We start from the raw sequence: 25402 nt of genomic DNA, 5'->3' as shown, positions 1-25402 counted from the left end.
ATTACTGAGAGGGAGAAGATGATAAAAGGCCTGGTAGCCGAGGGCAACAATCTGTTGTGAAGAGGGCATAAAGTTATCATCCCTCCCTTGAGGAGAGGCCACCCTTGGTGCTTTTGCCCTCTCTCTCCGTGCCCTGGTGCATATTGCAAGCCTGACGCACAACGGGGGGCACACACTTGCTGCTCCCTGTTGGGCGAGGCAAGAGGAAAGCACTTGAGGTGCCAGGTTAATGCTGATGAGCCCTGGTAATCACAGGCAAAGGTGTCTGCTCGTGGGCTCCAGTCCACCTTTCCAAGTGTGCTCCAGTGGCGCAATGGGCCAGCGCGCAGCACTTATACAGCAGTGCAAAGCAGAGGGATGCTGAGGGTGTGAGTTCAAGCCTCACCTGGAGCATGGGCTTTTGATCAAGCAGCGCTTCCCCTTGCCTTGGGCAGGGCACCTGTGTAGCCGTGATGTCTGTCGCAATACAGACATCCCGGGAACTGTCAATACAGACACCCGGGACGAGCAGAAGCACTTGGGGCCCTTGCAGGCTTCACCGGGGCTCTGCCCACAGAGCACTCAGTTCAGGACCCCAGAGGCAGAGCTGGGCTCTCCTCCCTTCTCTGCAGCAGGTGCAGAGAAGGGAGCGTCCAGAGCTCGCTCAGTGCTCAGATGCTATCATTTCCCTTTGACTTTTCAGCATTCGGACACTCTCCCAGCACCCGCTGCCCAGCCTCGCTGTGGCCGATCCTTCCTACACAACCCTTCCACCTCCAGGCAGGCCAGGAGGAAGCACTCTTGACTCTCCACAGCCACGCACTGGCGTGGAGCTGCAGGCAAAACCTGCCGCCCCACCGCTCCTCTCACGCTGCAGCTAAGGGAGAAAGGCGGCTCTGCCCTTCCACAGAGGGTGTCCTTCCCACAGCCAGCTTACAGCTTGGTCAGAACATGGAGGCATGGCCAAGCGTGGAGGCATAACCTCGGAAAAGTCACACGCTCCCCGTGGAGAAGAAAATGTGCTCTTCCTCCCAGGGAAGAGCTAGTGGTGTTGGGTCTCTGCGGAGTGCGATGGCAGCCACGGCTGGGCTGGGGTTGCAGGGTGGTGGTTTTGGTGTGGAGCTGAAAGTCCCCTTGCTGCAAAATGGGGAGCGAGGGCAAGAGAAAGGGAGGTGAAAAGCTGGGTGCTTTCCAGGCAGAGTCTCTCAGTTCTCAAGCTTTTGCCCAGAGAATGCAGAAGCCTGAATGCTTTCCCAGAGGCACGCGCAGCTGCCACGGCAGCCCCACAGGAGAAGACGCTGCACAGTCGCTAGACAGCAGGACATCGTTTTAGGCACGAGCCCGTTGAATGTTTGGGACAGAGAGCACGGAAGAGCTTGTACCTCCTTCCTAGGCCACGGCATCTTTGGAAAGAAAGAAACCCTTGGCCCGTCCTTGCAGGTGCCTCCCTTGTCTTTTCAAACTCCCCCGCTCAGGCCGCGGGCTTTGCAAAACCCTTGCTGTGACTCGGATTCGAACCGAGGTTGCTGCGGCCACAACGCAGAGTACTAACCACTATACGATCACAGCTGCGCATGTGACTGACCGCCTTTGCTCCTTGGGCATTATTTCTCTCCTGCCTCCTTCAGGCAATAGGGTGGGAACAGCAAGGGCCTCTTAACTGCCCTTCCTGCAGGCACCCTGCAGCACCCATCCCCCATGCATGCTCCCAGGAGCAACAGAAGCTGACTCTGCAGCCCCATCACGCGCATTTGCCCCCACCTCCATTGGCAGGACCCCACCGCACGCCAGCAGAAGGGGCAGAACACAAGTCCTGTCTCCAGTAGCCCGCCTCCTACCTCAGGGAGGCTGGAAGCCTTCTCGCAAGAGACCGAGCAGCTGCAGCAACTCCAAGCTAGTCTTGGTCACAAATGCCAAGCACTGGACCCTCCAGGCACTCGAGGGAGAAGACACAAGATTTACCCATGGCTACCTTGGCCTTGAGAGCCGCAGTGCCCTTGTAGGTCCTCCGCAGGACCTCTGCATGTCTCTGGGGGAAATTGGAAAATTCAGCCCCGCACAGACAGCATCACTTGTCGGGACCTAACTCTCGGTTGTACAGGAGAAGTGTAAATTCTGGGGATTGACATGGACAACAAGACCACGGCGGGATTAAAGGGCTAGGTAAATCTGTGGTCAGGCCCATGCCAAAGCAAAAGGCTGAGCAGCAGCCTCCTCTGAGGCCTGCATGCAGGATCTTGAGGGTACGAGACCCTGGAAGGGCTGCTAAAGTGCCAAGAGGCCTCTGCTCTGGCAACTGCAGGCAGGCGGAGCCAGCCACCCTGCAGAGGAGCCGTTTCCTGGGAGGGATGTGGGAGAAGCCAGCACGCGCTTCCACCCCCCAGCAGATGCTGGGGAGTGCCACTCGTCATGGCTGTGGCAATTCCCCCCACGGGTGCTGAGGAGGGTCTCTCAGGGTGGCGTGGCAAGGGCTCCAGTGTGCACCTGTTGAGCCCAGGTGTGCCACCAAAAGGAGGCCGTCCCTGGGTGGGCTCGAACCACCAGCCTCTCGGTTAACAGCCGAGCGCGCTCACCCATTGCGCCACAGAGACCCCCACCAAGCGCTGTCTCCATGATGCTCCCTTCCGTGTCATCACACACCTTGGTGCTGAGGGACTGGCAATGCCCCTGATCCTGGGCCAGATCCCAAGACCCAGGCAAAGGCCCGGACAGAGACACACCCCGGTTTCCGTGCTGCTCCATGCACACAGAGCACTGCACGTGGAGGGCATGTGCACGCACCACGTGGTGCAGCTGGCTCGAGCGCAGGCCTTTTCTCAGTCTCTTGCAGCGTCACTTGCCCACGCGCTGTGTGTCGAGGGGGAGCTGGGCAGCGCAGCTCTCCTTAAAGGCCATTTCCCAGGCCTTTACCCGCCCTGCTCCCGGTGCTGGAGGCAGGGCAGTGGCCGCGCACACAGCACTGCTGACCTGGCTGAGGTGAGCCAGGGTGAGGGATTGGCTCCCCTCCCTCTGGCCACCCCTGCACGGAGCAAGGTGTAGAAGTGGTGCCAGCAGCGGGAGGCTCCTCTCCTGGACAAGCCCTGAGCACCACCCAGCATCCGCTGCCCGTAGGTACGGAGGGGTGCCTGTGCTTCCTGCAAGCCCCAGCACCATCAGACCTTGTCAGCGCCCTCAGGACCATTTTGCAGAGACTTCCGGAATAAGAAGTGCTTGAGGCAGGGGTTGTTTCCGAGCAGGCGTTTGAGTGAGGTTTCCTCTGCCTCAGCCCTTCTCAAGCTCTCCTCCTCCTCCGCTTTATCTGTTCGCTCTGCGTGGGGCTGGACTGACCCTGGCAGAGGACAGACTCGCCTTCCAGGGAGCCGGTTCTGTGCTCTAGGCGCACAGCAGTGCGTGAAGCCTCCTGGCTTGAAATGGAAGTACGGGCAGTTTTGTCCCACAGAGGCACACCTAGGAGAGCTGCAGCTGAATTTAACGCAGGAGGGCATTTGCCAAGGTGTTAGGAGCTAAGAAGCTGTGTGGGGCTGTGCTTGGAGGGGCCGGTCCCCGGCAGGACTGGGCTGGTGCCCACCAGTGGGTGCCCAGGCGGGTTGGGCCACTCCTCGCTGGTGGTCTCGTGGTCAGGATTTGGCACTCTCACCGCCGCGGCCTAGGTTCGATTCCCGGCCGGGGAAGGGCTCCCTATTGCCACAGCAAGCCAGGCCTCCCACCTTGGGGGCAGCCTGAAAGCAAGGGGACCTGATCAGTGCCACAAGAGCTCGGAGCAGGCACGGGGAACAGGGCATTTCCTCTCTTACAACAGCCATCCTGCGCTTGCTTGTGCACCCAGCTCCAGGGCAGTCCTGTCTTCTGACAAATCCCCCCTCGGTGAGGGAGAGTATTTGTTTCCTGGTGGCTCCTGCGAGGCACTGGGTGACTCAGAAAGGGTCTCCGGATCTGTGGGATGCGACTCGCCTGCCGCAGCAGCTGCCTTGTCTTTCTGGCCTGAGCTCCCCGCACTACCCAGTCCCCCAGAGGCCGCAGCAGGCGGCTCCGCAGCAAAGCCCAGGAGAGACCCTTCCCACGCTTCCCGGTGAATGTCACCACTGGCATGAGCGCTGGTGCTCTTGCACACTGACCGGGGCATTCGGAAGCTCCCCTTCCGTGCTCTCGAACCATCACCTGACAGCTGTGCCCAGGACAGGGTCCCTAGCAGGCTCCCTGAACAGTCCGCCCAGCCCTGCAACACAGCTGTCAGTCACGGGCTCTGGGGCTCCCTCAGACGGTCCCCAGCTGCCAGAGCGCCAAACCCCAGAGCCACCTGGGTCCCAAATCAGGAGCTGTCTGTCCTGACTTTGCCAGGCCCCACGGAGACGGAGCTTCCTCTTGGGATGCTGCCCCTTCCCTGCCCAGGGCTGAGCTAGCACTCGGATCTGGGGCCTGAAGACAGGAGAGAGGGGGCAGCACAGGGGCGGGCTGGGGAGCAGAGGATAGACGGCCACCCTCGCAGACAGGCAGACAAGCCCTGTGGGCAGGATTCCCTATCAAGTTGAAGACATGATGCATCGCGTGATGAAACACGGAAGGGAAATGCTGCGTAGCAGAGGCTCTGTGGATCGATCACCCTCTGGGTCACGGACCCAGCTGCTCCCACTGCACTGCCACTCTGCTCCTGCGGCGGGCTCTGCGTGGGGTTTTCAGTGCAGGCGCTGCCTTTCCCAGGGCCGAGTGCCCAGATTTGCCCGCGGGCACCATTCCATTCGGTTTCAAAGCTGCACCTAGTAGCTCCCTGTAAGCCACGGTCAGCTCAAGGCTGCTTGACAGCTCTGTCAGCCTCTTTCAAATTCAAGGCTCCTTGAAGCCTGTCCACGAGTCTCCTCTGAACCAGGAACAAAGCATCTCCCTGTCCTTCAACAAACTCAGGAAGGGGCTTTGTGAATCCTTCCTGAGGAGCTGGATGACGGTCGCGCGCTTTTGGCCTGCTGCTGGCAGCAGCCTCTTCTTCTGTTGTCTTCTTTTACCCTCATTGTCCCTGCCCTCTTCCTAAGCACCTGCTTTGCTTGCAGACATGCCGCTTAGTAAAGGGGCAAGGGCTTTGGACCTCGTTTCTGCTGCCCCTCGCACTGGGATTCAACAGCACTCGTGTATCTATCTCCCGGACGTTGTGGAACCAACCTGTGCCCCCAGAAGAGACAGAGGACACTAATGCTGCCTGCTGTCAGCTGCCTGTGGCCCTCTGGGACGTAGCCAGCCCCCCAGGCCGCAGGACCAAAGACCTCTCCGGCACCCTTGGCTGAACAAAAGCCAAAGAGAGAAAGGGCACAATTTGCAACACTGAAACCAAGGAGAGCAGAGGCACAGCCACAGAGGCCCAGGTACTGCAAGCATGTATAACAGACAGCAAAAGAGACAGCATCTCTCTCGTTTGAAGGGAGTTGATTGCGAAAGTCTCCGAACCTCAGGAGCGCTCTTGCTGCCAAAAGAGCAGGGCAGGTGGCTGCTGTTGTTTGTGCTTGTCTGCTCATTACTGAGAGGGAGAAGATGATAAAAGGCCTGGTAGCCGAGGGCAACAATCTGTTGTGAAGAGGGCATAAAGTTATCATCCCTCCCTTGAGGAGAGGCCACCCTTGGTGCTTTTGCCCTCTCTCTCCGTGCCCTGGTGCATATTGCAAGCCTGACGCACAACGGGGGGCACACACTTGCTGCTCCCTGTTGGGCGAGGCAAGAGGAAAGCACTTGAGGTGCCAGGTTAATGCTGATGAGCCCTGGTAATCACAGGCAAAGGTGTCTGCTCGTGGGCTCCAGTCCACCTTTCCAAGTGTGCTCCAGTGGCGCAATGGGCCAGCGCGCAGCACTTATACAGCAGTGCAAAGCAGAGGGATGCTGAGGGTGTGAGTTCAAGCCTCACCTGGAGCATGGGCTTTTGATCAAGCAGCGCTTCCCCTTGCCTTGGGCAGGGCACCTGTGTAGCCGTGATGTCTGTCGCAACACAGACATCCCGGGAACTGTCAATACAGACACCCGGGACGAGCAGAAGCACTTGGGGCCCTTGCAGGCTTCACCGGGGCTCTGCCCACAGAGCACTCAGTTCAGGACCCCAGAGGCAGAGCTGGGCTCTCCTCCCTTCTCTGCAGCAGGTGCAGAGAAGGGAGCGTCCAGAGCTCGCTCAGTGCTCAGATGCTATCATTTCCCTTTGACTTTTCAGCATTCGGACACTCTCCCAGCACCCGCTGCCCAGCCTCGCTGTGGCCGATCCTTCCTACACAACCCTTCCACCTCCAGGCAGGCCAGGAGGAAGCACTCTTGACTCTCCACAGCCACGCACTGGCGTGGAGCTGCAGGCAAAACCTGCCGCCCCACCGCTCCTCTCACGCTGCAGCTAAGGGAGAAAGGCGGCTCTGCCCTTCCACAGAGGGTGTCCTTCCCACAGCCAGCTTACAGCTTGGTCAGAACATGGAGGCATGGCCAAGCGTGGAGGCATAACCTCGGAAAAGTCACACGCTCCCCGTGGAGAAGAAAATGTGCTCTTCCTCCCAGGGAAGAGCTAGTGGTGTTGGGTCTCTGCGGAGTGCGATGGCAGCCACGGCTGGGCTGGGGTTGCAGGGTGGTGGTTTTGGTGTGGAGCTGAAAGTCCCCTTGCTGCAAAATGGGGAGCGAGGGCAAGAGAAAGGGAGGTGAAAAGCTGGGTGCTTTCCAGGCAGAGTCTCTCAGTTCTCAAGCTTTTGCCCAGAGAATGCAGAAGCCTGAATGCTTTCCCAGAGGCACGCGCAGCTGCCACGGCAGCCCCACAGGAGAAGACGCTGCACAGTCGCTAGACAGCAGGACATCGTTTTAGGCACGAGCCCGTTGAATGTTTGGGACAGAGAGCACGGAAGAGCTTGTACCTCCTTCCTAGGCCACGGCATCTTTGGAAAGAAAGAAACCCTTGGCCCGTCCTTGCAGGTGCCTCCCTTGTCTTTTCAAACTCCCCCGCTCAGGCCGCGGGCTTTGCAAAACCCTTGCTGTGACTCGGATTCGAACCGAGGTTGCTGCGGCCACAACGCAGAGTACTAACCACTATACGATCACAGCTGCGCATGTGACTGACCGCCTTTGCTCCTTGGGCATTATTTCTCTCCTGCCTCCTTCAGGCAATAGGGTGGGAACAGCAAGGGCCTCTTAACTGCCCTTCCTGCAGGCACCCTGCAGCACCCATCCCCCATGCATGCTCCCAGGAGCAACAGAAGCTGACTCTGCAGCCCCATCACGCGCATTTGCCCCCACCTCCATTGGCAGGACCCCACCGCACGCCAGCAGAAGGGGCAGAACACAAGTCCTGTCTCCAGTAGCCCGCCTCCTACCTCAGGGAGGCTGGAAGCCTTCTCGCAAGAGACCGAGCAGCTGCAGCAACTCCAAGCTAGTCTTGGTCACAAATGCCAAGCACTGGACCCTCCAGGCACTCGAGGGAGAAGACACAAGATTTACCCATGGCTACCTTGGCCTTGAGAGCCGCAGTGCCCTTGTAGGTCCTCCGCAGGACCTCTGCATGTCTCTGGGGGAAATTGGAAAATTCAGCCCCGCACAGACAGCATCACTTGTCGGGACCTAACTCTCGGTTGTACAGGAGAAGTGTAAATTCTGGGGATTGACATGGACAACAAGACCACGGCGGGATTAAAGGGCTGGGTAAATCTGTGGTCAGGCCCATGCCAAAGCAAAAGGCTGAGCAGAAGCCTCCTCTGAGGCCTGCATGCAGGATCTTGAGGGTACGAGACCCTGGAAGGGCTGCTAAAGTGCCAAGAGGCCTCTGCTCTGGCAACTGCAGGCAGGCGGAGCCAGCCACCCTGCAGAGGAGCCGTTTCCTGGGAGGGATGTGGGAGAAGCCAGCACGCGCTTCCACCCCCCAGCAGATGCTGGGGAGTGCCACTCGTCATGGCTGTGGCAATTCCCCCCACGGGTGCTGAGGAGGGTCTCTCAGGGTGGCGTGGCAAGGGCTCCAGTGTGCACCTGTTGAGCCCAGGTGTGCCACCAAAAGGAGGCCGTCCCTGGGTGGGCTCGAACCACCAGCCTCTCGGTTAACAGCCGAGCGCGCTCACCCATTGCGCCACAGAGACCCCCACCAAGCGCTGTCTCCATGATGCTCCCTTCCGTGTCATCACACACCTTGGTGCTGAGGGACTGGCAATGCCCCTGATCCTGGGCCAGATCCCAAGACCCAGGCAAAGGCCCGGACAGAGACACACCCCGGTTTCCGTGCTGCTCCATGCACACAGAGCACTGCACGTGGAGGGCATGTGCACGCACCACGTGGTGCAGCTGGCTCGAGCGCAGGCCTTTTCTCAGTCTCTTGCAGCGTCACTTGCCCACGCGCTGTGTGTCGAGGGGGAGCTGGGCAGCGCAGCTCTCCTTAAAGGCCATTTCCCAGGCCTTTACCCGCCCTGCTCCCGGTGCTGGAGGCAGGGCAGTGGCCGCGCACACAGCACTGCTGACCTGGCTGAGGTGAGCCAGGGTGAGGGATTGGCTCCCCTCCCTCTGGCCACCCCTGCACGGAGCAAGGTGTAGAAGTGGTGCCAGCAGCGGGAGGCTCCTCTCCTGGACAAGCCCTGAGCACCACCCAGCATCCGCTGCCCGTAGGTACGGAGGGGTGCCTGTGCTTCCTGCAAGCCCCAGCACCATCAGACCCTGTCAGCGCCCTCAGGACCATTTTGCAGAGACTTCCGGAATAAGAAGTGCTTGAGGCAGGGGTTGTTTCCGAGCAGGCGTTTGAGTGAGGTTTCCTCTGCCTCAGCCCTTCTCAAGCTCTCCTCCTCCTCCGCTTTATCTGTTCGCTCTGCGTGGGGCTGGACTGACCCTGGCAGAGGACAGACTCGCCTTCCAGGGAGCCGGTTCTGTGCTCTAGGCGCACAGCAGTGCGTGAAGCCTCCTGGCTTGAAATGGAAGTACGGGCAGTTTTGTCCCACAGAGGCACACCTAGGAGAGCTGCAGCTGAATTTAACGCAGGAGGGCATTTGCCAAGGTGTTAGGAGCTAAGAAGCTGTGTGGGGCTGTGCTTGGAGGGGCCGGTCCCCGGCAGGACTGGGCTGGTGCCCACCAGTGGGTGCCCAGGCGGGTTGGGCCACTCCTCGCTGGTGGTCTCGTGGTCAGGATTTGGCACTCTCACCGCCGCGGCCTAGGTTCGATTCCCGGCCGGGGAAGGGCTCCCTATTGCCACAGCAAGCCAGGCCTCCCACCTTGGGGGCAGCCTGAAAGCAAGGGGACCTGATCAGTGCCACAAGAGCTCGGAGCAGGCACGGGGAACAGGGCATTTCCTCTCTTACAACAGCCATCCTGCGCTTGCTTGTGCACCCAGCTCCAGGGCAGTCCTGTCTTCTGACAAATCCCCCCTCGGTGAGGGAGAGTATTTGTTTCCTGGTGGCTCCTGCGAGGCACTGGGTGACTCAGAAAGGGTCTCCGGATCTGTGGGATGCGACTCGCCTGCCGCAGCAGCTGCCTTGTCTTTCTGGCCTGAGCTCCCCGCACTACCCAGTCCCCCAGAGGCCGCAGCAGGCGGCTCCGCAGCAAAGCCCAGGAGAGACCCTTCCCACGCTTCCCGGTGAATGTCACCACTGGCATGAGCGCTGGTGCTCTTGCACACTGACCGGGGCATTCGGAAGCTCCCCTTCCGTGCTCTCGAACCATCACCTGACAGCTGTGCCCAGGACAGGGTCCCTAGCAGGCTCCCTGAACAGTCCGCCCAGCCCTGCAACACAGCTGTCAGTCACGGGCTCTGGGGCTCCCTCAGACGGTCCCCAGCTGCCAGAGCGCCAAACCCCAGAGCCACCTGGGTCCCAAATCAGGAGCTGTCTGTCCTGACTTTGCCAGGCCCCACGGAGACGGAGCTTCCTCTTGGGATGCTGCCCCTTCCCTGCCCAGGGCTGAGCTAGCACTCGGATCTGGGGCCTGAAGACAGGAGAGAGGGGGCAGCACAGGGGCGGGCTGGGGAGCAGAGGATAGACGGCCACCCTCGCAGACAGGCAGACAAGCCCTGTGGGCAGGATTCCCTATCAAGTTGAAGACATGATGCATCGCGTGATGAAACACGGAAGGGAAATGCTGCGTAGCAGAGGCTCTGTGGATCGATCACCCTCTGGGTCACGGGCCCAGCTGCTCCCACTGCACTGCCACTCTGCTCCTGCGGCGGGCTCTGCGTGGGGTTTTCAGCGCAGGCGCTGCCTTTCCCAGGGCCGAGTGCCCAGATTTGCCCGCGGGCACCATTCCATTCGGTTTCAAAGCTGCACCTAGTAGCTCCCTGTAAGCCACGGTCAGCTCAAGGCTGCTTGACAGCTCTGTCAGCCTCTTTCAAATTCAAGGCTCCTTGAAGCCTGTCCACGAGTCTCCTCTGAACCAGGAACAAAGCATCTCCCTGTCCTTCAACAAACTCAGGAAGGGGCTTTGTGAATCCTTCCTGAGGAGCTGGATGACGGTCGCGCGCTTTTGGCCTGCTGCTGGCAGCAGCCTCTTCTTCTGTTGTCTTCTTTTACCCTCATTGTCCCTGCCCTCTTCCTAAGCACCTGCTTTGCTTGCAGACATGCCGCTTAGTAAAGGGGCAAGGGCTTTGGACCTCGTTTCTGCTGCCCCTCGCACTGGGATTCAACAGCACTCGTGTATCTATCTCCCGGACGTTGTGGAACCAACCTGTGCCCCCAGAAGAGACAGAGGACACTAATGCTGCCTGCTGTCAGCTGCCTGTGGCCCTCTGGGACGTAGCCAGCCCCCCAGGCCGCAGGACCAAAGACCTCTCCGGCACCCTTGGCTGAACAAAAGCCAAAGAGAGAAAGGGCACAATTTGCAACACTGAAACCAAGGAGAGCAGAGGCACAGCCACAGAGGCCCAGGTACTGCAAGCATGTATAACAGACAGCAAAAGAGACAGCATCTCTCTCGTTTGAAGGGAGTTGATTGCGAAAGTCTCCGAACCTCAGGAGCGCTCTTGCTGCCAAAAGAGCAGGGCAGGTGGCTGCTGTTGTTTGTGCTTGTCTGCTCATTACTGAGAGGGAGAAGATGATAAAAGGCCTGGTAGCCGAGGGCAACAATCTGTTGTGAAGAGGGCATAAAGTTATCATCCCTCCCTTGAGGAGAGGCCACCCTTGGTGCTTTTGCCCTCTCTCTCCGTGCCCTGGTGCATATTGCAAGCCTGACGCACAACGGGGGGCACACACTTGCTGCTCCCTGTTGGGCGAGGCAAGAGGAAAGCACTTGAGGTGCCAGGTTAATGCTGATGAGCCCTGGTAATCACAGGCAAAGGTGTCTGCTCGTGGGCTCCAGTCCACCTTTCCAAGTGTGCTCCAGTGGCGCAATGGGCCAGCGCGCAGCACTTATACAGCAGTGCAAAGCAGAGGGATGCTGAGGGTGTGAGTTCAAGCCTCACCTGGAGCATGGGCTTTTGATCAAGCAGCGCTTCCCCTTGCCTTGGGCAGGGCACCTGTGTAGCCGTGATGTCTGTCGCAACACAGACATCCCGGGAACTGTCAATACAGACACCCGGGACGAGCAGAAGCACTTGGGGCCCTTGCAGGCTTCACCGGGGCTCTGCCCACAGAGCACTCAGTTCAGGACCCCAGAGGCAGAGCTGGGCTCTCCTCCCTTCTCTGCAGCAGGTGCAGAGAAGGGAGCGTCCAGAGCTCGCTCAGTGCTCAGATGCTATCATTTCCCTTTGACTTTTCAGCATTCGGACACTCTCCCAGCACCCGCTGCCCAGCCTCGCTGTGGCCGATCCTTCCTACACAACCCTTCCACCTCCAGGCAGGCCAGGAGGAAGCACTCTTGACTCTCCACAGCCACGCACTGGCGTGGAGCTGCAGGCAAAACCTGCCGCCCCACCGCTCCTCTCACGCTGCAGCTAAGGGAGAAAGGCGGCTCTGCCCTTCCACAGAGGGTGTCCTTCCCACAGCCAGCTTACAGCTTGGTCAGAACATGGAGGCATGGCCAAGCGTGGAGGCATAACCTCGGAAAAGTCACACGCTCCCCGTGGAGAAGAAAATGTGCTCTTCCTCCCAGGGAAGAGCTAGTGGTGTTGGGTCTCTGCGGAGTGAGATGGCAGCCACGGCTGGGCTGGGGTTGCAGGGTGGTGGTTTTGGTGTGGAGCTGAAAGTCCCCTTGCTGCAAAATGGGGAGCGAGGGGAAGAGAAAGGGAGGTGAAAAGCTGGGTGCTTTCCAGGCAGAGTCTCTCAGTTCTCAAGCTTTTGCCCAGAGAATGCAGAAGCCTGAATGCTTTCCCAGAGGCACGCGCAGCTGCCACGGCAGCCCCACAGGAGAAGACGCTGCACAGTCGCTAGACAGCAGGACATCGTTTTAGGCACGAGCCCGTTGAATGTTTGGGACAGAGAGCACGGAAGAGCTTGTACCTCCTTCCTAGGCCACGGCATCTTTGGAAAGAAATAAACCCTTGGCCCGTCCTTGCAGGTGCCTCCCTTGTCTTTTCAAACTCCCCCGCTCAGGCCGCGGGCTTTGCAAAACCCTTGCTGTGACTCGGATTCGAACCGAGGTTGCTGCGGCCACAACGCAGAGTACTAACCACTATACGATCACAGCTGCGCATGTGACTGACCGCCTTTGCTCCTTGGGCATTATTTCTCTCCTGCCTCCTTCAGGCAATAGGGTGGGAACAGCAAGGGCCTCTTAACTGCCCTTCCTGCAGGCACCCTGCAGCACCCATCCCCCATGCATGCTCCCAGGAGCAACAGAAGCTGACTCTGCAGCCCCATCACGCGCATTTGCCCCCACCTCCATTGGCAGGACCCCACCGCACGCCAGCAGAAGGGGCAGAACACAAGTCCTGTCTCCAGTAGCCCGCCTCCTACCTCAGGGAGGCTGGAAGCCTTCTCGCAAGAGACCGAGCAGCTGCAGCAACTCCAAGCTAGTCTTGGTCACAAATGCCAAGCACTGGACCCTCCAGGCACTCGAGGGAGAAGACACAAGATTTACCCATGGCTACCTTGGCCTTGAGAGCCGCAGTGCCCTTGTAGGTCCTCCGCAGGACCTCTGCATGTCTCTGGGGGAAATTGGAAAATTCAGCCCCGCACAGACAGTATCACTTGTCGGGACCTAACTCTCGGTTGTACAGGAGAAGTGTAAATTCTGGGGATTGACTTGGACAACAAGACCACGGCGGGATTAAAGGGCTAGGTAAATCTGTGGTCAGGCCCATGCCAAAGCAAAAGGCTGAGCAGCAGCCTCCTCTGAGGCCTGCATGCAGGATCTTGAGGGTACGAGACCCTGGAAGGGCTGCTAAAGTGCCAAGAGGCCTCTGCTCTGGCAACTGCAGGCAGGCGGAGCCAGCCACCCTGCAGAGGAGCCGTTTCCTGGGAGGGATGTGGGAGAAGCCAGCACGCGCTTCCACCCCCCAGCAGATGCTGGGGAGTGCCACTCGTCATGGCTGCGGCAATTCCCCCCGCGGGTGCTGAGGAGGGTCTCTCAGGGTGGCTGTGGCAAGGGCTCCAGTGTGCACCTGTTGAGCCCAGGTGTGCCACCAAAAGGAGGCCGTCCCTGGGTGGGCTCGAACCACCAGCCTCTCGGTTAACAGCCGAGCGCGCTCACCCATTGCGCCACAGAGACCCCCACCAAGCGCTGTCTCCATGATGCTCCCTTCCGTGTCATCACACACCTTGGTGCTGAGGGACTGGCAATGCCCCTGATCCTGGGCCAGATCCCAAGACCCAGGCAAAGGCCCGGACAGAGACACACCCCGGTTTCCGTGCTGCTCCATGCACACAGAGCACTGCACGTGGAGGGCATGTGCACGCACCACGTGGTGCAGCTGGCTCGAGCGCAGGCCTTTTCTCAGTCTCTTGCAGCGTCACTTGCCCACGCGCTGTGTGTCGAGGGGGAGCTGGGCAGCGCAGCTCTCCTTAAAGGCCATTTCCCAGGCCTTTACCCGCCCTGCTCCCGGTGCTGGAGGCAGGGCAGTGGCCGCGCACACAGCACTGCTGACCTGGCTGAGGTGAGCCAGGGTGAGGGATTGGCTCCCCTCCCTCTGGCCACCCCTGCACGGAGCAAGGTGTAGAAGTGGTGCCAGCAGCGGGAGGCTCCTCTCCTGGACAAGCCCTGAGCACCACCCAGCATCCGCTGCCCGTAGGTACGGAGGGGTGCCTGTGCTTCCTGCAAGCCCCAGCACCATCAGACCCTGTCAGCGCCCTCAGGACCATTTTGCAGAGACTTCCGGAATAAGAAGTGCTTGAGGCAGGGGTTGTTTCCGAGCAGGCGTTTGAGTGAGGTTTCCTCTGCCTCAGCCCTTCTCAAGCTCTCCTCCTCCTCCGCTTTATCTGTTCGCTCTGCGTGGGGCTGGACTGACCCTGGCAGAGGACAGACTCGCCTTCCAGGGAGCCGGTTCTGTGCTCTAGGCGCACAGCAGTGCGTGAAGCCTCCTGGCTTGAAATGGAAGTACGGGCAGTTTTGTCCCACAGAGGCACACCTAGGAGAGCTGCAGCTGAATTTAACGCAGGAGGGCATTTGCCAAGGTGTTAGGAGCTAAGAAGCTGTGTGGGGCTGTGCTTGGAGGGGCCGGTCCCCGGCAGGACTGGGCTGGTGCCCACCAGTGGGTGCCCAGGCGGGTTGGGCCACTCCTCGCTGGTGGTCTCGTGGTCAGGATTTGGCACTCTCACCGCCGCGGCCTAGGTTCGATTCCCGGCCGGGGAAGGGCTCCCTATTGCCACAGCAAGCCAGGCCTCCCACCTTGGGGGCAGCCTGAAAGCAAGGGGACCTGATCAGTGCCACAAGAGCTCGGAGCAGGCACGGGGAACAGGGCATTTCCTCTCTTACAACAGCCATCCTGCGCTTGCTTGTGCACCCAGCTCCAGGGCAGTCCTGTCTTCTGACAAATCCCCCCTCGGTGAGGGAGAATATTTGTTTCCTGGTGGCTCCTGCGAGGCACTGGGTGACTCAGAAAGGGTCTCCGGATCTGTGGGATGCGACTCGCCTGCCGCAGCAGCTGCCTTGTCTTTCTGGCCTGAGCTCCCCGCACTACCCAGTCCCCCAGAGGCCGCAGCAGGCGGCCCCGCAGCAAAGCCCAGGAGAGACCCTTCCCACGCTTCCCGGTGAATGTCACCACTGGCATGAGCGCTGGTGCTCTTGCACACTGACCGGGGCATTCGGAAGCTCCCCTTCCGTGCTCTCGAACCATCACCTGACAGCTGTGCCCAGGACAGGGTCCCTAGCAGGCTCCCTGAACAGTCCGCCCAGCCCTGCAACACAGCTGTCAGTCACGGGCTCTGGGGCTCCCTCAGACGGTCCCCAGCTGCCAGAGCGCCAAACCCCAGAGCCACCTGGGTCCCAGATCAGGAGCTGTCTGTCCTGACTTTGCCAGGCCCCACGGAGACGGAGCTTCCTCTTGGGATGCTGCCCCTTCCCTGCCCAGGGCTGAGCTAGCACTCGGATCTGGGGCCTGAAGACAGGAGAGAGGGGGCAGCACAGGGGCGGGCTGGGGAGCAGAGGATAGACGGCCACCCGCGCAGACAGGCAGACAAGCCCTGTGGGCAGGATTCCCTATCAAGTTGAAGACATGATGCATCGCGTGATGAAACACGGAAGGGAAATGCTGCGTAGCAGAGGCTCTGTGGATCGATCACCCTCTGGGTCACGGGCCCAGCTGCTCCCACTGCACTGCCACTCTGCTCCTGCGGTGGGCTCTGCGTGGGGTTTTCAGCGCAGGTGCTGCCTTTCCCAGGGCCGAGTGGCCAGATTTGCCCGCGGGCACCATTCCATTCGGTTTCAAAGCTGCACCTAGTAGCTCCCTGTAAGCCACGGTCAGCTCAAGGCTGCTTGACAGCTCTGTCAGCCTCTTTCAAATTCAAGGCTCCTTGAAGCCTGTCCACGAGTCTCCTCTGAACCAGGAACAAAGCATCTCCCTGTCCTTCAACAAACTCAGGAAGGGGCTTTGTGAATCCTTCCTGAGGAGCTGGATGACGGTCGCGCGCTTTTGGCCTGCTGCTGGCAGCAGCCTCTTCTTCTGTTGTCTTCTTTTACCCTCATTGTCCCTGCCCTCTTCCTAAGCACCTGCTTTGCTTGCAGACATGCCGCTTAGTAAAGGGGCAAGGGCTTTGGACCTCGTTTCTGCTGCCCCTCGCACTGGGATTCAACAGCACTCGTGTATCTATCTCCCGGACGTTGTGGAACCAACCTGTGCCCCCAGAAGAGACAGAGGACACTAATGCTGCCTGCTGTCAGCTGCCTGTGGCCCTCTGGGACGTAGCCAGCCCCCCAGGCCGCAGGACCAAAGACCTCTCCGGCACCCTTGGCTGAACAAAAGCCAAAGAGAGAAAGGGCACAATTTGCAACACTGAAACCAAGGAGAGCAGAGGCACAGCCACAGAGGCCCAGGTACTGCAAGCATGTATAACAGACAGCAAAAGAGACAGCATCTCTCTCATTTGAATGGAGTTGATTGCGAAAGTCTCCGAACCTCAGGAGCGCTCTTGCTGCCAAAAGAGCAGGGCAGGTGGCTGCTGTTGTTTGTGCTTGTCTGCTCATTACTGAGAGGGAGAAGATGATAAAAGGCCTGGTAGCCGAGGGCAACAATCTGTTGTGAAGAGGGCATAAAGTTATCATCCCTCCCTTGAGGAGAGGCCACCCTTGGTGCTTTTGCCCTCTCTCTCCGTGCCCTGGTGCATATTGCAAGCCTGACGCACAACGGGGGGCACACACTTGCTGCTCCCTGTTGGGCGAGGCAAGAGGAAAGCACTTGAGGTGCCAGGTTAATGCTGATGAGCCCTGGTAATCACAGGCAAAGGTGTCTGCTCGTGGGCTCCAGTCCACCTTTCCAAGTGTGCTCCAGTGGCGCAATGGGCCAGCGCGCAGCACTTATACAGCAGTGCAAAGCAGAGGGATGCTGAGGGTGTGAGTTCAAGCCTCACCTGGAGCATGGGCTTTTGATCAAGCAGCGCTTCCCCTTGCCTTGGGCAGGGCACCTGTGTAGCCGTGATGTCTGTCGCAACACAGACATCCCGGGAACTGTCAATACAGACACCCGGGACGAGCAGAAGCACTTGGGGCCCTTGCAGGCTTCACCGGGGCTCTGCCCACAGAGCACTCAGTTCAGGACCCCAGAGGCAGAGCTGGGCTCTCCTCCCTTCTCTGCAGCAGGTGCAGAGAAGGGAGCGTCCAGAGCTCGCTCAGTGCTCAGATGCTATCATTTCCCTTTGACTTTTCAGCATTCGGACACTCTCCCAGCACCCGCTGCCCAGCCTCGCTGTGGCCGATCCTTCCTACACAACCCTTCCACCTCCAGGCAGGCCAGGAGGAAGCACTCTTGACTCTCCACAGCCACGCACTGGCGTGGAGCTGCAGGCAAAACCTGCCGCCCCACCGCTCCTCTCACGCTGCAGCTAAGGGAGAAAGGCGGCTCTGCCCTTCCACAGAGGGTGTCCTTCCCACAGCCAGCTTACAGCTTGGTCAGAACATGGAGGCATGGCCAAGCGTGGAGGCATAACCTCGGAAAAGTCACACGCTCCCCGTGGAGAAGAAAATGTGCTCTTCCTCCCAGGGAAGAGCTAGTGGTGTTGGGTCTCTGCGGAGTGAGATGGCAGCCACGGCTGGGCTGGGGTTGCAGGGTGGTGGTTTTGGTGTGGAGCTGAAAGTCCCCTTGCTGCAAAATGGGGAGCGAGGGGAAGAGAAAGGGAGGTGAAAAGCTGGGTGCTTTCCAGGCAGAGTCTCTCAGTTCTCAAGCTTTTGCCCAGAGAATGCAGAAGCCTGAATGCTTTCCCAGAGGCACGCGCAGCTGCCACGGCAGCCCCACAGGAGAAGACGCTGCACAGTCGCTAGACAGCAGGACATCGTTTTAGGCACGAGCCCGTTGAATGTTTGGGACAGAGAGCACGGAAGAGCTTGTACCTCCTTCCTAGGCCACGGCATCTTTGGAAAGAAAGAAACCCTTGGCCCGTCCTTGCAGGTGCCTCCCTTGTCTTTTCAAACTCCCCCGCTCAGGCCGCGGGCTTTGCAAAACCCTTGCTGTGACTCGGATTCGAACCGAGGTTGCTGCGGCCACAACGCAGAGTACTAACCACTATACGATCACAGCTGCGCATGTGACTGACCGCCTTTGCTCCTTGGGCATTATTTCTCTCCTGCCTCCTTCAGGCAATAGGGTGGGAACAGCAAGGGCCTCTTAACTGCCCTTCCTGCAGGCACCCTGCAGCACCCATCCCCCATGCATGCTCCCAGGAGCAACAGAAGCTGACTCTGCAGCCCCATCACGCGCATTTGCCCCCACCTCCATTGGCAGGACCCCACCGCACGCCAGCAGAAGGGGCAGAACACAAGTCCTGTCTCCAGTAGCCCGCCTCCTACCTCAGGGAGGCTGGAAGCCTTCTCGCAAGAGACCGAGCAGCTGCAGCAACTCCAAGCTAGTCTTGGTCACAAATGCCAAGCACTGGACCCTCCAGGCACTCGAGGGAGAAGACACAAGATTTACCCATGGCTACCTTGGCCTTGAGAGCCGCAGTGCCCTTGTAGGTCCTCCGCAGGACCTCTGCATGTCTCTGGGGGAAATTGGAAAATTCAGCCCCGCACAGACAGTATCACTTGTCGGGACCTAACTCTCGGTTGTACAGGAGAAGTGTAAATTCTGGGGATTGACTTGGACAACAAGACCACGGCGGGATTAAAGGGCTAGGTAAATCTGTGGTCAGGCCCATGCCAAAGCAAAAGGCTGAGCAGCAGCCTCCTCTGAGGCCTGCATGCAGGATCTTGAGGGTACGAGACCCTGGAAGGGCTGCTAAAGTGCCAAGAGGCCTCTGCTCTGGCAACTGCAGGCAGGCGGAGCCAGCCACCCTGCAGAGGAGCCGTTTCCTGGGAGGGATGTGGGAGAAGCCAGCACGCGCTTCCACCCCCCAGCAGATGCTGGGGAGTGCCACTCGTCATGGCTGCGGCAATTCCCCCCGCGGGTGCTGAGGAGGGTCTCTCAGGGTGGCTGTGGCAAGGGCTCCAGTGTGCACCTGTTGAGCCCAGGTGTGCCACCAAAAGGAGGCCGTCCCTGGGTGGGCTCGAACCACCAGCCTCTCGGTTAACAGCCGAGCGCGCTCACCCATTGCGCCACAGAGACCCCCACCAAGCGCTGTCTCCATGATGCTCCCTTCCGTGTCATCACACACCTTGGTGCTGAGGGACTGGCAATGCCCCTGATCCTGGGCCAGATCCCAAGACCCAGGCAAAGGCCCGGACAGAGACACACCCCGGTTTCCGTGCTGCTCCATGCACACAGAGCACTGCACGTGGAGGGCATGTGCACGCACCACGTGGTGCAGCTGGCTCGAGCGCAGGCCTTTTCTCAGTCTCTTGCAGCGTCACTTGCCCACGCGCTGTGTGTCGAGGGGGAGCTGGGCAGCGCAGCTCTCCTTAAAGGCCATTTCCCAGGCCTTTACCCGCCCTGCTCCCGGTGCTGGAGGCAGGGCAGTGGCCGCGCACACAGCACTGCTGACCTGGCTGAGGTGAGCCAGGGTGAGGGATTGGCTCCCCTCCCTCTGGCCACCCCTGCACGGAGCAAGGTGTAGAAGTGGTGCCAGCAGCGGGAGGCTCCTCTCCTGGACAAGCCCTGAGCACCACCCAGCATCCGCTGCCCGTAGGTACGGAGGGGTGCCTGTGCTTCCTGCAAGCCCCAGCACCATCAGACCCTGTCAGCGCCCTCAGGACCATTTTGCAGAGACTTCCGGAATAAGAAGTGCTTGAGGCAGGGGTTGTTTCCGAGCAGGCGTTTGAGTGAGGTTTCCTCTGCCTCAGCCCTTCTCAAGCTCTCCTCCTCCTCCGCTTTATCTGTTCGCTCTGCGTGGGGCTGGACTGACCCTGGCAGAGGACAGACTCGCCTTCCAGGGAGCCGGTTCTGTGCTCTAGGCGCACAGCAGTGCGTGAAGCCTCCTGGCTTGAAATGGAAGTACGGGCAGTTTTGTCCCACAGAGGCACACCTAGGAGAGCTGCAGCTGAATTTAACGCAGGAGGGCATTTGCCAAGGTGTTAGGAGCTAAGAAGCTGTGTGGGGCTGTGCTTGGAGGGGCCGGTCCCCGGCAGGACTGGGCTGGTGCCCACCAGTGGGTGCCCAGGCGGGTTGGGCCACTCCTCGCTGGTGGTCTCGTGGTCAGGATTTGGCACTCTCACCGCCGCGGCCTAGGTTCGATTCCCGGCCGGGGAAGGGCTCCCTATTGCCACAGCAAGCCAGGCCTCCCACCTTGGGGGCAGCCTGAAAGCAAGGGGACCTGATCAGTGCCACAAGAGCTCGGAGCAGGCACGGGGAACAGGGCATTTCCTCTCTTACAACAGCCATCCTGCGCTTGCTTGTGCACCCAGCTCCAGGGCAGTCCTGTCTTCTGACAAATCCCCCCTCGGTGAGGGAGAATATTTGTTTCCTGGTGGCTCCTGCGAGGCACTGGGTGACTCAGAAAGGGTCTCCGGATCTGTGGGATGCGACTCGCCTGCCGCAGCAGCTGCCTTGTCTTTCTGGCCTGAGCTCCCCGCACTACCCAGTCCCCCAGAGGCCGCAGCAGGCGGCCCCGCAGCAAAGCCCAGGAGAGACCCTTCCCACGCTTCCCGGTGAATGTCACCACTGGCATGAGCGCTGGTGCTCTTGCACACTGACCGGGGCATTCGGAAGCTCCCCTTCCGTGCTCTCGAACCATCACCTGACAGCTGTGCCCAGGACAGGGTCCCTAGCAGGCTCCCTGAACAGTCCGCCCAGCCCTGCAACACAGCTGTCAGTCACGGGCTCTGGGGCTCCCTCAGACGGTCCCCAGCTGCCAGAGCGCCAAACCCCAGAGCCACCTGGGTCCCAGATCAGGAGCTGTCTGTCCTGACTTTGCCAGGCCCCACGGAGACGGAGCTTCCTCTTGGGATGCTGCCCCTTCCCTGCCCAGGGCTGAGCTAGCACTCGGATCTGGGGCCTGAAGACAGGAGAGAGGGGGCAGCACAGGGGCGGGCTGGGGAGCAGAGGATAGACGGCCACCCGCGCAGACAGGCAGACAAGCCCTGTGGGCAGGATTCCCTATCAAGTTGAAGACATGATGCATCGCGTGATGAAACACGGAAGGGAAATGCTGCGTAGCAGAGGCTCTGTGGATCGATCACCCTCTGGGTCACGGGCCCAGCTGCTCCCACTGCACTGCCACTCTGCTCCTGCGGTGGGCTCTGCGTGGGGTTTTCAGCGCAGGTGCTGCCTTTCCCAGGGCCGAGTGGCCAGATTTGCCCGCGGGCACCATTCCATTCGGTTTCAAAGCTGCACCTAGTAGCTCCCTGTAAGCCACGGTCAGCTCAAGGCTGCTTGACAGCTCTGTCAGCCTCTTTCAAATTCAAGGCTCCTTGAAGCCTGTCCACGAGTCTCCTCTGAACCAGGAACAAAGCATCTCCCTGTCCTTCAACAAACTCAGGAAGGGGCTTTGTGAATCCTTCCTGAGGAGCTGGATGACGGTCGCGCGCTTTTGGCCTGCTGCTGGCAGCAGCCTCTTCTTCTGTTGTCTTCTTTTACCCTCATTGTCCCTGCCCTCTTCCTAAGCACCTGCTTTGCTTGCAGACATGCCGCTTAGTAAAGGGGCAAGGGCTTTGGACCTCGTTTCTGCTGCCCCTCGCACTGGGATTCAACAGCACTCGTGTATCTATCTCCCGGACGTTGTGGAACCAACCTGTGCCCCCAGAAGAGACAGAGGACACTAATGCTGCCTGCTGTCAGCTGCCTGTGGCCCTCTGGGACGTAGCCAGCCCCCCAGGCCGCAGGACCAAAGACCTCTCCGGCACCCTTGGCTGAACAAAAGCCAAAGAGAGAAAGGGCACAATTTGCAACACTGAAACCAAGGAGAGCAGAGGCACAGCCACAGAGGCCCAGGTACTGCAAGCATGTATAACAGACAGCAAAAGAGACAGCATCTCTCTCATTTGAATGGAGTTGATTGCGAAAGTCTCCGAACCTCAGGAGCGCTCTTGCTGCCAAAAGAGCAGGGCAGGTGGCTGCTGTTGTTTGTGCTTGTCTGCTCATTACTGAGAGGGAGAAGATGATAAAAGGCCTGGTAGCCGAGGGCAACAATCTGTTGTGAAGAGGGCATAAAGTTATCATCCCTCCCTTGAGGAGAGGCCACCCTTGGTGCTTTTGCCCTCTCTCTCCGTGCCCTGGTGCATATTGCAAGCCTGACGCACAACGGGGGGCACACACTTGCTGCTCCCTGTTGGGCGAGGCAAGAGGAAAGCACTTGAGGTGCCAGGTTAATGCTGATGAGCCCTGGTGATCACAGGCAAAGGTGTCTGCTCGTGGGCTCCAGTCCACCTTTCCAAGTGTGCTCCAGTGGCGCAATGGGCCAGCGCGCAGCACTTATACAGCAGTGCAAAGCAGAGGGATGCTGAGGGTGTGAGTTCAAGCCTCACCTGGAGCATGGGCTTTTGATCAAGCAGCGCTTCCCCTTGCCTTGGGCAGGGCACCTGTGTAGCCGTGATGTCTGTCGCAACACAGACATCCCGGGAACTGTCAATACAGACACCCGGGACGAGCAGAAGCACTTGGGGCCCTTGCAGGCTTCACCGGGGCTCTGCCCACAGAGCACTCAGTTCAGGACCCCAGAGGCAGAGCTGGGCTCTCCTCCCTTCTCTGCAGCAGGTGCAGAGAAGGGAGCGTCCAGAGCTCGCTCAGTGCTCAGATGCTATCATTTCCCTTTGACTTTTCAGCATTCGGACACTCTCCCAGCACCCGCTGCCCAGCCTCGCTGTGGCCGATCCTTCCTACACAACCCTTCCACCTCCAGGCAGGCCAGGAGGAAGCACTCTTGACTCTCCACAGCCACGCACTGGCGTGGAGCTGCAGGCAAAACCTGCCGCCCCACCGCTCCTCTCACGCTGCAGCTAAGGGAGAAAGGCGGCTCTGCCCTTCCACAGAGGGTGTCCTTCCCACAGCCAGCTTACAGCTTGGTCAGAACATGGAGGCATGGCCAAGCGTGGAGGCATAACCTCGGAAAAGTCACACGCTCCCCGTGGAGAAGAAAATGTGCTCTTCCTCCCAGGGAAGAGCTAGTGGTGTTGGGTCTCTGCGGAGTGCGATGGCAGCCACGGCTGGGCTGGGGTTGCAGGGTGGTGGTTTTGGTGTGGAGCTGAAAGTCCCCTTGCTGCAAAATGGGGAGCGAGGGCAAGAGAAAGGGAGGTGAAAAGCTGGGTGCTTTCCAGGCAGAGTCTCTCGGTTCTCAAGCTTTGCCCAGAGAATGCAGAAGCCTGAATGCTTTCCCAGAGGCACGCGCAGCTGCCACGGCAGCCCCACAGGAGAAGACGCTGCACAGTCGCTAGACAGCAGGACATCGTTTTAGGCACGAGCCCGTTGAATGTTTGGGACAGAGAGCACGGAAGAGCTTGTACCTCCTTCCTAGGCCACGGCATCTTTGGAAAGAAAGAAACCCTTGGCCCGTCCTTGCAGGTGCCTCCCTTGTCTTTTCAAACTCCCCCGCTCAGGCCGCGGGCTTTGCAAAACCCTTGCTGTGACTCGGATTCGAACCGAGGTTGCTGCGGCCACAACGCAGAGTACTAACCACTATACGATCACAGCTGCGCATGTGACTGACCGCCTTTGCTCCTTGGGCATTATTTCTCTCCTGCCTCCTTCAGGCAATAGGGTGGGAACAGCAAGGGCCTCTTAACTGCCCTTCCTGCAGGCACCCTGCAGCACCCATCCCCCATGCATGCTCCCAGGAGCAACAGAAGCTGACTCTGCAGCCCCATCACGCGCATTTGCCCCCACCTCCATTGGCAGGACCCCACCGCACGCCAGCAGAAGGGGCAGAACACAAGTCCTGTCTCCAGTAGCCCGCCTCCTACCTCAGGGAGGCTGGAAGCCTTCTCGCAAGAGACCGAGCAGCTGCAGCAACTCCAAGCTAGTCTTGGTCACAAATGCCAAGCACTGGACCCTCCAGGCACTCGAGGGAGAAGACACAAGATTTACCCATGGCTACCTTGGCCTTGAGAGCCGCAGTGCCCTTGTAGGTCCTCCGCAGGACCTCTGCATGTCTCTGGGGGAAATTGGAAAATTCAGCCCCGCACAGACAGCATCACTTGTCGGGACCTAACTCTCGGTTGTACAGGAGAAGTGTAAATTCTGGGGATTGACTTGGACAACAAGACCACGGCGGGATTAAAGGGCTAGGTAAATCTGTGGTCAGGCCCATGCCAAAGCAAAAGGCTGAGCAGCAGCCTCCTCTGAGGCCTGCATGCAGGATCTTGAGGGTACGAGACCCTGGAAGGGCTGCTAAAGTGCCAAGAGGCCTCTGCTCTGGCAACTGCAGGCAGGCGGAGCCAGCCACCCTGCAGAGGAGCCGTTTCCTGGGAGGGATGTGGGAGAAGCCAGCACGCGCTTCCACCCCCCAGCAGATGCTGGGGAGTGCCACTCGTCATGGCTGCGGCAATTCCCCCCGCGGGTGCTGAGGAGGGTCTCTCAGGGTGGCTGTGGCAAGGGCTCCAGTGTGCACCTGTTGAGCCCAGGTGTGCCACCAAAAGGAGGCCGTCCCTGGGTGGGCTCGAACCACCAGCCTCTCGGTTAACAGCCGAGCGCGCTCACCCATTGCGCCACAGAGACCCCCACCAAGCGCTGTCTCCATGATGCTCCCTTCTGTGTCATCACACACCTTGGTACTGAGGGACTGGCAATGCCCCTGATCCTGGGCCAGATCCCAAGACCCAGGCAAAGGCCCGGACAGAGACACACCCCGGTTTCCGTGCTGCTCCATGCACACAGAGCACTGCACGTGGAGGGCATGTGCACGCACCACGTGGTGCAGCTGGCTCGAGCGCAGGCCTTTTCTCAGTCTCTTGCAGCGTCACTTGCCCACGCGCTGTGTGTCGAGGGGGAGCTGGGCAGCGCAGCTCTCCTTAAAGGCCATTTCCCAGGCCTTTACCCGCCCTGCTCCCGGTGCTGGAGGCAGGGCAGTGGCCACGCACACAGCACTGCTGACCTGGCTGAGGTGAGCCAGGGTGAGGGATTGGCTCCCCTCCCTCTGGCCACCCCTGCACGGAGCAAGGTGTAGAAGTGGTGCCAGCAGCGGGAGGCTCCTCTCCTGGACAAGCCCTGAGCACCACCCAGCATCCGCTGCCCGTAGGTACGGAGGGGTGCCTGTGCTTCCTGCAAGCCCCAGCACCATCAGACCCTGTCAGCGCCCTCAGGACCATTTTGCAGAGACTTCCGGAATAAGAAGTGCTTGAGGCAGGGGTTGTTTCCGAGCAGGCGTTTGAGTGAGGTTTCCTCTGCCTCAGCCCTTCTCAAGCTCTCCTCCTCCTCCGCTTTATCTGTTCGCTCTGCGTGGGGCTGGACTGACCCTGGCAGAGGACAGACTCGCCTTCCAGGGAGCCGGTTCTGTGCTCTAGGCGCACAGCAGTGCGTGAAGCCTCCTGGCTTGAAATGGAAGTACGGGCAGTTTTGTCCCACAGAGGCACACCTAGGAGAGCTGCAGCTGAATTTAACGCAGGAGGGCATTTGCCAAGGTGTTAGGAGCTAAGA

General features: G+C 59.7%; 15 non-coding genes across 15 annotated transcripts; 5 read left to right on the top strand and 10 right to left on the bottom strand.

The window, feature by feature from the left end:
- Positions 1 to 299: 299 nt before the first annotated feature.
- TRNAI-UAU (transfer RNA isoleucine (anticodon UAU)) lies at positions 300 to 393 on the top strand. The gene is made up of 2 exons: positions 300 to 337; positions 358 to 393. It is a non-coding gene; the product is annotated as a tRNA-Ile (tRNA).
- Positions 394 to 1476: 1083 nt separating this feature from the next.
- On the bottom strand, positions 1477 to 1548 carry TRNAH-GUG (transfer RNA histidin (anticodon GUG)). The gene has a single exon. It is a non-coding gene; the product is annotated as a tRNA-His (tRNA).
- A 948-nt stretch (positions 1549 to 2496) lies between these two features.
- On the bottom strand, positions 2497 to 2570 carry TRNAN-GUU (transfer RNA asparagine (anticodon GUU)). Its single transcript has one exon. It is a non-coding gene; the product is annotated as a tRNA-Asn (tRNA).
- A 3207-nt stretch (positions 2571 to 5777) lies between these two features.
- Positions 5778 to 5871, top strand: TRNAI-UAU (transfer RNA isoleucine (anticodon UAU)). The gene is made up of 2 exons: positions 5778 to 5815; positions 5836 to 5871. It is a non-coding gene; the product is annotated as a tRNA-Ile (tRNA).
- A 1083-nt stretch (positions 5872 to 6954) lies between these two features.
- On the bottom strand, positions 6955 to 7026 carry TRNAH-GUG (transfer RNA histidin (anticodon GUG)). The gene has a single exon. It is a non-coding gene; the product is annotated as a tRNA-His (tRNA).
- Positions 7027 to 7974: 948 nt separating this feature from the next.
- Positions 7975 to 8048, bottom strand: TRNAN-GUU (transfer RNA asparagine (anticodon GUU)). Its single transcript has one exon. It is a non-coding gene; the product is annotated as a tRNA-Asn (tRNA).
- Positions 8049 to 11255: 3207 nt separating this feature from the next.
- TRNAI-UAU (transfer RNA isoleucine (anticodon UAU)) lies at positions 11256 to 11349 on the top strand. The gene is made up of 2 exons: positions 11256 to 11293; positions 11314 to 11349. It is a non-coding gene; the product is annotated as a tRNA-Ile (tRNA).
- Positions 11350 to 12432: 1083 nt separating this feature from the next.
- Positions 12433 to 12504, bottom strand: TRNAH-GUG (transfer RNA histidin (anticodon GUG)). The gene has a single exon. It is a non-coding gene; the product is annotated as a tRNA-His (tRNA).
- A 949-nt stretch (positions 12505 to 13453) lies between these two features.
- On the bottom strand, positions 13454 to 13527 carry TRNAN-GUU (transfer RNA asparagine (anticodon GUU)). The gene has a single exon. It is a non-coding gene; the product is annotated as a tRNA-Asn (tRNA).
- Positions 13528 to 16734: 3207 nt separating this feature from the next.
- TRNAI-UAU (transfer RNA isoleucine (anticodon UAU)) lies at positions 16735 to 16828 on the top strand. Its single transcript has 2 exons — positions 16735 to 16772; positions 16793 to 16828. It is a non-coding gene; the product is annotated as a tRNA-Ile (tRNA).
- Positions 16829 to 17911: 1083 nt separating this feature from the next.
- On the bottom strand, positions 17912 to 17983 carry TRNAH-GUG (transfer RNA histidin (anticodon GUG)). The gene has a single exon. It is a non-coding gene; the product is annotated as a tRNA-His (tRNA).
- Positions 17984 to 18932: 949 nt separating this feature from the next.
- On the bottom strand, positions 18933 to 19006 carry TRNAN-GUU (transfer RNA asparagine (anticodon GUU)). The gene has a single exon. It is a non-coding gene; the product is annotated as a tRNA-Asn (tRNA).
- A 3207-nt stretch (positions 19007 to 22213) lies between these two features.
- On the top strand, positions 22214 to 22307 carry TRNAI-UAU (transfer RNA isoleucine (anticodon UAU)). The gene is made up of 2 exons: positions 22214 to 22251; positions 22272 to 22307. It is a non-coding gene; the product is annotated as a tRNA-Ile (tRNA).
- Positions 22308 to 23389: 1082 nt separating this feature from the next.
- On the bottom strand, positions 23390 to 23461 carry TRNAH-GUG (transfer RNA histidin (anticodon GUG)). Its single transcript has one exon. It is a non-coding gene; the product is annotated as a tRNA-His (tRNA).
- A 949-nt stretch (positions 23462 to 24410) lies between these two features.
- Positions 24411 to 24484, bottom strand: TRNAN-GUU (transfer RNA asparagine (anticodon GUU)). Its single transcript has one exon. It is a non-coding gene; the product is annotated as a tRNA-Asn (tRNA).
- Between the last annotated feature and the right edge of the window lie 918 nt (positions 24485 to 25402).

The sequence above is a fragment of the Rhea pennata genome, chromosome 13 (genome assembly GCF_028389875.1).
Source record: "Rhea pennata isolate bPtePen1 chromosome 13, bPtePen1.pri, whole genome shotgun sequence".
Lineage (NCBI taxonomy): Eukaryota > Metazoa > Chordata > Aves > Rheiformes > Rheidae > Rhea > Rhea pennata.
Note: the sequence above shows the minus strand (reverse complement) of the source record. Positions and strands in the feature narration are given on the sequence as shown.